The sequence below is a fragment of the Meriones unguiculatus genome, assembly GCF_030254825.1.
Source record: "Meriones unguiculatus strain TT.TT164.6M chromosome 13 unlocalized genomic scaffold, Bangor_MerUng_6.1 Chr13_unordered_Scaffold_34, whole genome shotgun sequence".
Lineage (NCBI taxonomy): Eukaryota > Metazoa > Chordata > Mammalia > Rodentia > Muridae > Meriones > Meriones unguiculatus.
In genome coordinates this window covers 11,543,612-11,553,099 of record NW_026843646.1, presented here as the reverse complement: position 1 = coordinate 11,553,099, position 9,488 = coordinate 11,543,612, and the positions used below count along the sequence as shown (strand labels likewise).

The following is a 9,488-nucleotide window of genomic DNA, read 5'->3' as shown; positions in this document are numbered from 1 at the left end:
TAGTTGTATACTCTTCTTAGGTGGCTCTGCTTCTTTATTTCTAGTATTTTAAGGTGTGCCATTAAGTTGCTTGTTTGAGATGCCTTGAATTTTCTTATGAAGGCACTTAGTGCTATGAACTTTCCTCTTAGTACTGTTTTCATTGTATCCCATAAATTTGGGTGCCTTCATTTTCATTGAGTTTTAAGAATTCTCTGATTTCTTCTTTTTTATTTCTTATCTGATCTTGCTGTTGTTGAGTAGAGAGTTGTTTAGTTTCCATGCATATGTAGGCATGTTGTTATTTCTGTTGTTGTTGAGGTCTAGTTTTGGGCCATGGTGGTCTGATAGGATACAAACGATTGTTTAAATCTTCCTATATCTGTGAAGGCTTGCTTTGTGCCTGGCTGTATAGTCAGTTTTGGAGAAGGTTCCACGAGGTGCTGAGAAGAATGTATACTCTTTTGTGTTTGTGTGAAAGTGTCTATAGACATCTATTAGGTCCATTTGATTTAAGACCTCTGCAAGTGTCATTATTTCTCTATTTAACTTCTATCACAATGATCTATCCTTTGGCAAGAGTGGGGTGTTGAAGTCTCCCTCTAATAAAGTATTGGGATCAATGTGTGATTTAAGATTTAATAAAGTTTTTTTGACATATCCTTGTGTTTTGGTGCATTGATGTTCAGGATTGTGATGTTCTCCTGATGTATTTTTCCTCTGATGAGAATGAAGTATCCTTCTTCATCTCTTTTGATTAATTTTGGTTGAAAGCCTATTTTATTAGATATTAGGATGGCTACACAAGCTTCCTTCTTGTGTCCATTTGCTTGGAAAACTTTCTTCCAACTCATTACTCTGAGGTAGTGGCGACTTTTGTTGCAGAGGTGTTTCTTAAATGCAACAGAATGTTGGATCCTGTGTCTGCAACAAGTCTGTTTGTCTGAGTCTTTTTATCGGAGAGTTGAGACTATCAATGTTAATAGATATTAGTGACCAATGATTTTTAGTTCCTTTTATTGTTGAGTTGTTGATGATTTTGTGTTTGTGTGTTTGCTTTCTTTTGTTTTTTGATGTGAGGTGTGTTTATTCTCTGTATTGGGTGTACTTGATCTCATTGGGTTGAAATTTTCCTTCTAGTATCTTCTGTAGGGTTGGATTGCTGCATGTATATTGTTTAAATTTAGTTATGTCATGGATGATTTTGTTTTCTCCATCTTTGTTGATTGAAAGTTTTGCTGGATATAGTAGTCTGGGTTGTCATCTATGATCTCTAATCTCTGCATGATATCTGTCTAGGCCCTTCTGGCTTTCATAGACTCTGTTGTGAAGTCTGGTGTGATTCTGATAGGTTTGACTTTATATGTTACTTGGCTTTTTTCCCTTGCCACTTTTAATAATTTTTTTTTCATTTTTCTGTAGATTTAGTGTTTTGATTATTATGTGACAGGAGGAATTTCTTTTCTGGTCTAGCTTATTTGGGCTTGCTGATTTTGTCATATGTGAGCCAAAGTGTTGGAGCAATGGCAGGTAGATCTCTTTGCCTAGAACTGCCCCAGTGTCCCACAGGCTTCACTTAGATGGTGGGGAATAGAACCTTAGTCCAAAGCCTAGGTTAGCTCTGCTGTGTTCACTGTCTGTGCTGTGCTGGCTGATTCTGACCTGGGTGAGCCACACAGAAGAGGATTAGGCATAAAGGAGCTGTACGTTCTCCACAGCACCAGAATGTATCCCCTCCAATGGGCAGAGAGAGTCAGTTACACTAACTGCTGTGACTAGGAAGGTGTCCAAAGAATGTTGAGTGTGGTCTCCCGGGTTTGGAATCAGGAGCCTTTATTACCGAGAAGGTGTCCACAGTACTGTGATGGTAAGCATCCAGGTTTGGAGTCTCACCCACAATACAGGCAGTGAGTGCCCAAGGTCAGAGCTGTCTTACTCTGATTCTAGGAAGATATCCACAGAAAGTGGTCTTAGGCAGTGGGAGGCAAGTTATCCACAGATGGAGTGTTTTGGCAGGTGGGTGGCCTAAGGCTGTAGGGTTGGACCCCAGTGTGCTTGCTGCTTGTCCCAGAAAAGTACTCACTGATAGGGGGAGGGGTTCCAATGGTTTCCTGTGCTTCCGGGTCAGATCCAAGCCCACTGCTCCTGCCAGTATTTTAGCATCAATTTTCATAAGCTAGATAGGTATGAAGTTCTTTTTTTGTTGGATCTTTGTGTGGTTTAGGTTTCAAGGTTACTGTGGCCTCATAGAATGAGTTTGGCAATGTACCTACACATGCATGTCAACTAAACAACTCTCTACCCAATGACAGATTGGTCAGGGAAGAAAAAAAAAGAAATTAGACACTTCTTGAAATTCAATGAAAATGAAGGCAAAATTCACACAACTTATGGGACACAATGAAAGCAGTGCTAAGAGGAAAGTTCATAGTACTAAGTACCTTCAGAAAGAAGTTTGAGACATCTCATATAAGCAACTTAAAGGCTTACCTGAAAGCCCTAGAAAAAGAAGAAGCTGGAATACCCAGTAGGAGCAGACAGCTGGAAATAATCAAACTCATGGCTGAAATCAATCAATTAGAAACAAATAAAACAATTCAAAGAATCAATGAAACCAAGAGCTGGTTCTTTGAGAAAATCAACAAGATAGACAAACCCTTAGCTAAACTAACAAAAAGGCAGAAAGAAAATATCCAAATCAGCAAAATCATAAACAAAAAGGAAGATATAATGACAGACACTAAGGAAATTCAAAGAGTAATTAAGTCTTACTTCAAAAGCTTTTACACAACAAAACTTGAGAATCTAAATGAAACATAATTTTCTTGATAGATTCCATTTACGAAAGCTAAACTAAGATCAGGTAAATAAATTAAACAGTCCTATATCCCTCCAAGCAAATAGAAGCCGTCATCAAATGTCTTCCTGTCAAAAAAAATGCCAGAGTCTGATGGTTTCAGTGCATAATTCTACCAGATGCTCAAAGAAGAGCTGCCACCAATTCAAACAATTCCACAAAATAAAAACAGAATATTTGTTACTTTTAAACTTAATAGATTTGTCTAGAAACTTCACACAAAATGAATCGGAACAAGAGATATTGTATATATCATAATTTAAAAGTGGTAAGTAAGAATGCAATTGTATTTAGCAGGATGAGATCATGAAAACCACAAAATTGAGGAGCACTGTGACAGTCTACAAAGACTAAAGTAGGACTGTAGAGACTAACAATAAAAATATTTTAAGTAAAATTCTATTATGAAGAAATCTTAAATCAAAACACCAGGCACCAAAATTAACCAGACCAGAATTCTGTACATTTCAGAGAAATTGTATACATTTAATATGTGCATTCTGAGTCACATTAACAAATATAAATATCATGTATCTTTCATGTTTATTATCTATAATATGTATCAGGAAGCTACAAGATTGTATACTACAGAACTTAATGTCAAGACTCCATTGCTGAAGATACCAGAAAACTTGAGTTAATGAACATGGAGAAATCAAGCTATTAATCACCTGGATGCTTTATCTTTGCTGGCTATATTTCATAGTGCTGGAAGGTGCTATATATCCTACCAAAGGAAATAAAGGTAATATCACTTTATCTGTGAACCAAGAGGGATACAGTTATGATGGGCCTTATATGATATACAGTCTGGTTCAGTAATAGGCACACATATTTTATGTGTAATTAATCTTTCTCTGATTCGATTTTTAAGGTCCCCTCATGATATAGAACACATGCTTGGCATTCAAAATCGCCATAATCTGTGACTAGGTAGGTCATAGACTCAAGTGGTGTACAAGTTTATGACATACTATGGTTTTCAAAACATGAATCTAAAATAAAGTGGTGAAGTCTTCCATTTCTTTATCACTGCTGTGTGTGTGGAGGATTGGAGCCCCTCTGCTACTTTATCATGAACTATGAAGTAGTGATTGCAGTCTATAATGTGTTTGCAATCCTTTACTTACATGCATAAAGTTGTGTAAAATGATATATATCATATGTATGTAGATATACATTTGGATCTATGCTGTCCTTTGGCAAGAACTACTATTTATTTTTCTTGTTTCTCACAATTTCAACAATGCCCTTCCATCACACATTTAATTTTATTTTGGTCTTTAAATATATATTGTTTAATATTTTAGTGCAAACATTTTGGTCATATTCACCAACACCACCACTTCCATATCCGCCTACATTAAGCCCCCTACCTATCTGACTTTGTGTTTCCTTTATTCTCCCAGTCAAGGGCAGTGAGTGTTCTATAAGTACTATTTTAACTGGAGCCTTCTTGTGTGTGTGGATGGCCACCTAGTGATCATAACAGTGAAGAAACTCTCTTCACTTTTCCAGTAACTCGCAAATCTCAGTAACTCTCTTTCCCAGTAACTATCAAATCCCAATCAAATTTCAGCTAGCAGTGATATTTTCTTCCCCTCTCCTTCTTCATGCTGGTATTTTGTTTTGTTTAAGTACACATGATCTGGCACATCTTTTCATAATTATTGTGAATTTACATGTGCAAGTAGCCTGCTGTGGACAGAAAATGTTGTTTTCTTGAGGTTATCCAAGCCTCTGGCTCTTACAATCTACCCAGGTCTCTTCAGCCATGACCCCTCATCCTTATTGAAATGGGTGTGATATGTAAGCCACATTTGTGTCTGAGCACTTCATAGTCTATTATGATATGTACCATGAGCAGTTTCTATACCTTGAACAGTCACTGATTTCTGCATTATTTTCCATCTACTGCAAAAAGAACAAAAGCTACGCTGATGAAGGCTCAGGGATGCACTAATCCACGGTGCAACAACAAATGAGTTGATTTCATATATAGTCCATTTTGTAGAATAACAGCATTAAGTTCAATCCTTGGGTCTTTGCTGTATCTAGTCACCGATTCTGGCTATTTTTATGGTGCCAAGTGTGTGTTCCATTCCATTGAGGAGACCTTAAAATCAAATCAAACAAAGGTTGATTCCATATATAATATGTTTGCCCATTATTGGACCATAGTACATATGATGTAAAGCCCATCATAACTACATACCTCATAGTTCATGGAAGAATAGGAGTTGGTGTTACCTTTATTTTCATTGGTAGCAAGTGTAGAACCTTCTAGCATTATGAAATATAGCCAAGATAGATAAAACATCCAGGTGATTAATAGCTTGATTTCTCCATGTTTAGCAACTCAAGTTATGTAGTATCCTCAGCAGTGGAGTCTTGACATCAAGTTTGCAAGTTTCCAATATCGTATCTTCCTGACACACATTATAGATAATAAATATGAAAGATGAATGATATTTAAATTACCTTTTTATTAATTAAAATTTATATAATTTGTATCCTGGCTGTAGTCCCCTCCCTTGTCTCCTCCCAGTCTCCCATTTGCTCCTCCTTTTTCCCCTATGTCCCTCCACTAGTCCACTGATAAGAAAGGTCCCTCTCCCCTTCTCTCTGATCCTGGCCTATCAGGTCTCATCAGGACTGGCTTCATTGTCCTCTTCTGTGGTTTGGCAAGGCTAAATCCCACAAGGGGAGGTGATCAAGAGTCTGGCCAATGAGTTCATATCAGGTGTTTTTTTGAAATTTTACTTTATTTATTTTTAATAAATTACACTTTGTATCCCAGCTGTAGCTCCCTCTTTCATCCCATCCTAATCCCACCCTCAATCCCACAACACCTCCCAGTCCCCTCCCAAAGTGCACTGGTAGGGTGGTCCTCTTGCTTTTCCATTTGAGTCTAGCCTATCAAGTCTCATCATGTCTGGCTGCATTGTCTTCCTCTGTGGCCTGATAAGGCTACTCCCCCATTAGGGGGAGGTGAGAAAAGAGCCAGCCACTGAGTTCATGTCAGAGACAGTCCCTGTTACTATTATTAGGGAGACCACTTGGAGACTGAGCTGCCTTGGACTACATCTCTTACCTCCATACATGGTCCTTATTTAGAGTATCAGTCTCAGAAAAAAACCCTGTGCCCAGATGTTTTGGTTCTGTTGCTCTCCTTGTGAAACTCCTGTCCACTCCAGGTCTTTCTATCTCCCACTTCATTAATAGGATGCCCTGCCCAAAGTTTGGCTATGAGTCTCAGCATCTGCTTAAATACTCTGCTGGGTAGAGTTCTTCAAAGGCCATCTGTGCTAGACTCCTGTCCTATTCCCTATATTCTCACACTTCCAATGTCCATTAAATTTGCTTTTCTTAAGTGAGGATTGATCATCTTTCCCAGGCTCCTCCTTCTTGCTTAGCTTCTTTAGGTCTACAGATTTTAACATGATTATCCTATTTTATATGTCTAATATCCATTTATTAGTGAATATACACCATGTGTGTCTTTCTGCTTCTAGGATACCTCACTCAGAATGATCTTTTCTACTTCCCACCATTAGCCTGAAAATTTCATGGTTCCCTTGTTTTTAAAAACCGAGTATTATACCATTGTGTAAGTGTATCACAATTTCTGTATTTATTCCTCAATTGAGGGACATCTGAGTTGTTTTAGATTCTGGCTATTACAAATAAAGCTGCTCCAAAAATGGTGAGCAAATGTCATTTTTGTATACTAGAGCATATTTTGGATATATGCCTAGGAGTGCTATGGCTGAATCTTTAGGTAGCACAATTCCTAATTGTCTGAGAAAGTGCCAGACTGATTTCCAAAGTGGTTGTACAAGTTTACATTCCCACCAGCAAAGGAGTAGGGTTCCCCTTCCTCCACATCCTCTCCAGCATCTGTTGTCACTTGAGTTTTTGATCTTAGCCATTCTGATGGATGTAAGGTGAAATCTCTGGGTCATTTTTATTTGCATTTCCCTGATGACTAAAGATGTTGAGCATTTCTTTAAGTGCCATTTTATATTCCTCTATTGAGAATTCTCTTTTTAGCTCTGTATGCCATTTTTTAATTAGATTACTTGTCATGTTGGTGTTTACCTACTTAAGTTCTTTATTTATTCTGGATATTAGCCCTCTATCAGATATAGGGTTGTTGAAGATCCTTTCCCAACTGTACTATATTTTCTGTATCTAGTACTCTGGTTAGGGACATGTAGGGTTTTCCAGATTCTGGCTATTACAAATAAAACTATGAAGATGGATGAGCAAAGGCTCTTATTGAATGGTGGAGCATCTTTTGGGAATATGCCAAGGAGTTTTATAACTGCGTCTAGAGGAAGTACTATTGTAAATTGTCTGAGAAAGCACCAGATTGATTTCCAAAGTGGTTGTAGAATTTCCAACAGAAATGGAGGAGGGTTCCCCTCTCTCCACATCCTCTCTAGCATGTGTCTTCACTTGAGTTTTTGATCTTCATCTTTCTGATCAGTGTAAAGCGAAATCTCTGCGTCGTTTTGATTTGCATTTCCTGATTACTAACAATGTCGAGCATTTCTTTAAGTGTTTATCTGTCATTCAATATTCCTTGATAGAGAATTATCTTTTTAGCTCTGTACCCCATTTTTTAATTGGATTACTTGATTTGTTGCTGTTTAACTTCTTGAGTATTTGTAGATTCTGGATATTATCCATCTATCAGATAGAGGGTTGGTGAAGATTCTTTTCCAATCTATAGGCTGTCCTTTGGTTCTGACAACAGTGTCCTTTGCATTACAGATTTTTAGTTTCATGAGGTCCCATTTATTGATTGTTTAGGATCTTAGAACCTGTGCTGTTGGTGTTCTGTTCAAGAAGTTGTCTCTTGTACCAATGATTTCAAGGCTCTTCCCCACTTTTTCTTCTAACAGGTTTAATGTGTCCACTTTTATACTGAGGTCTTTGATCCCCTGGGTGATAAGTATGAATCTATTTGCATTTTTCTACATGTAGACATCCAGTTTTACCAGCACCAATTGTTGAAGATACTGCCCTTTTCTATTGTATGGTTTTGGGTTTTTTGTCAAAAAGCAAGTATCCATAGGTGTGTGGGTTCATTTCTGAGTTTTCTATTCTATTCCACTGATCCACCATTCTGTGTCTATGCCAATACCATGCAGTTTTTATTACTATTGCTCTGTAGTACAGTTTGAGATCACGGATGAAGATACCTCCAGACTATCTGTTGTACAGGATTGTTTTAGTAAGTCTGTTTTTTTTTTTCCATATGAAATTGAGACTTGTTCTTTCAAGGTCTGTAAAGAATTGTGTTCGTATTTTTATGGGAATTGCATTGAATCTGTAGATTGCTTTTGGCAGGATGTCTGTTTTTCACTGTGTTAATCATACTAATCCATGAGCATGGGAGATCTTTTCATCTTCTGATCTTCAATTTCTTTCTTCAGAGACTTGAAGTTTTTTCTAACAGGTCTTTCCCTTGCTTGGTTAGAGCCAGACTAAGGTACTTTATGTAATTTGTGGCTCTTGTGAAAGTTGTTATTTCCCTAATTTCTTTCTCAGCACATTTGTCATTTGTATACAGAAGGGCTACTGATTTTTTTTTATTTAATTTTGTGTCCAGCCACTTTGATGAAGGTGTTTATCAGCTGAAAGAGTTCCTGAGTAGAATTTTTTGGGTCATTCATTATATTGTCATATCATCTGCAAATAGTGATACTTTGTCATCTTCCATTCCAATTTGTATCCCTTGTTCTCCTTTAGTTGTCTTATTGCTCTAGCTAGAAATTCAAGAACTATGTTTAAAAGATAACAAGAGATTGGCCAGCCTTGCCTTGTCCCTGATTTCAGTGGGATTCATTTAAGTTTCTCTCCATGTATTTTGATGTTGACTATAGACTTGCTATATATTGTTTTTACTGTATTTAGGTATGTGATTTTTATCCCTGATCTCTCCAAGACTTTAAGTATGAATGGTGTTGGATTTTGCCATATGTTTTTTAGGCATCTAAGGAGATGATCATGTGGTTTTTCTCCTTCAGTTTGTTCACATGGTGGATTACATTGATGGTTTTCCATATTTTGAACCACCCCTACATGCCTGGGATGAAGCCTACTTTGTCATGTTGGATGATATCTTTATGTTTTCTTGAATATGGTTTGCATGTATTTTAGAGTATTTTTGCATCAATATCCAAAGAGAGATAGGTCTGAAGTTCTCTTTTTTTGTTGGGTCTTTGTGTGGTGTAGGTATTAAGGGCTTCATAGACTGAGTTTGGCAATATTCCTTTTGTTTCTATTTTGTGGAATAATTTGAAGAGAATTGGAGTTAGCTCTTCTTTGAAGGTCTGGTAGAATTCTGCACTGACACCATTTGTCCCTAGTCTTTTTGTTTGTTTGTTTGTTTGTTTAAGAGAGACTTTTGATGACTCCTTCTATTTCTTTGGGGTGGATAGGACTATTTAATGTATTTACCCAATCTTGATTTAATTTTTAATTTGGAAAAGAAAATTAGAGATTTCATTTAGATTTTCACATTTTGTGGTATACAGGTTTTATAGTAAGACCTAATGATTGTTTGGATTTCCTCAGGGTCTATTGTTATGTCCCCCTTTTCATTTCTGATTTTGATGATTTGAATAGTTTCTTTCTGCCT

At 37.1% G+C, this 9,488-nt stretch overlaps 1 protein-coding gene across 1 annotated transcript in view; it reads left to right on the top strand.

The window, feature by feature from the left end:
* Positions 1-2,189: 2,189 nt before the first annotated feature.
* LOC110543785 (neurocalcin-delta) overlaps positions 2,190-9,488 on the top strand; it is an 81,320-nt gene continuing 74,021 nt past the window's right edge. The window contains 1 exon segment of the mRNA XM_060376252.1: positions 2,190-3,581. The gene's annotated coding sequence lies outside the window, so the exon portion shown is untranslated.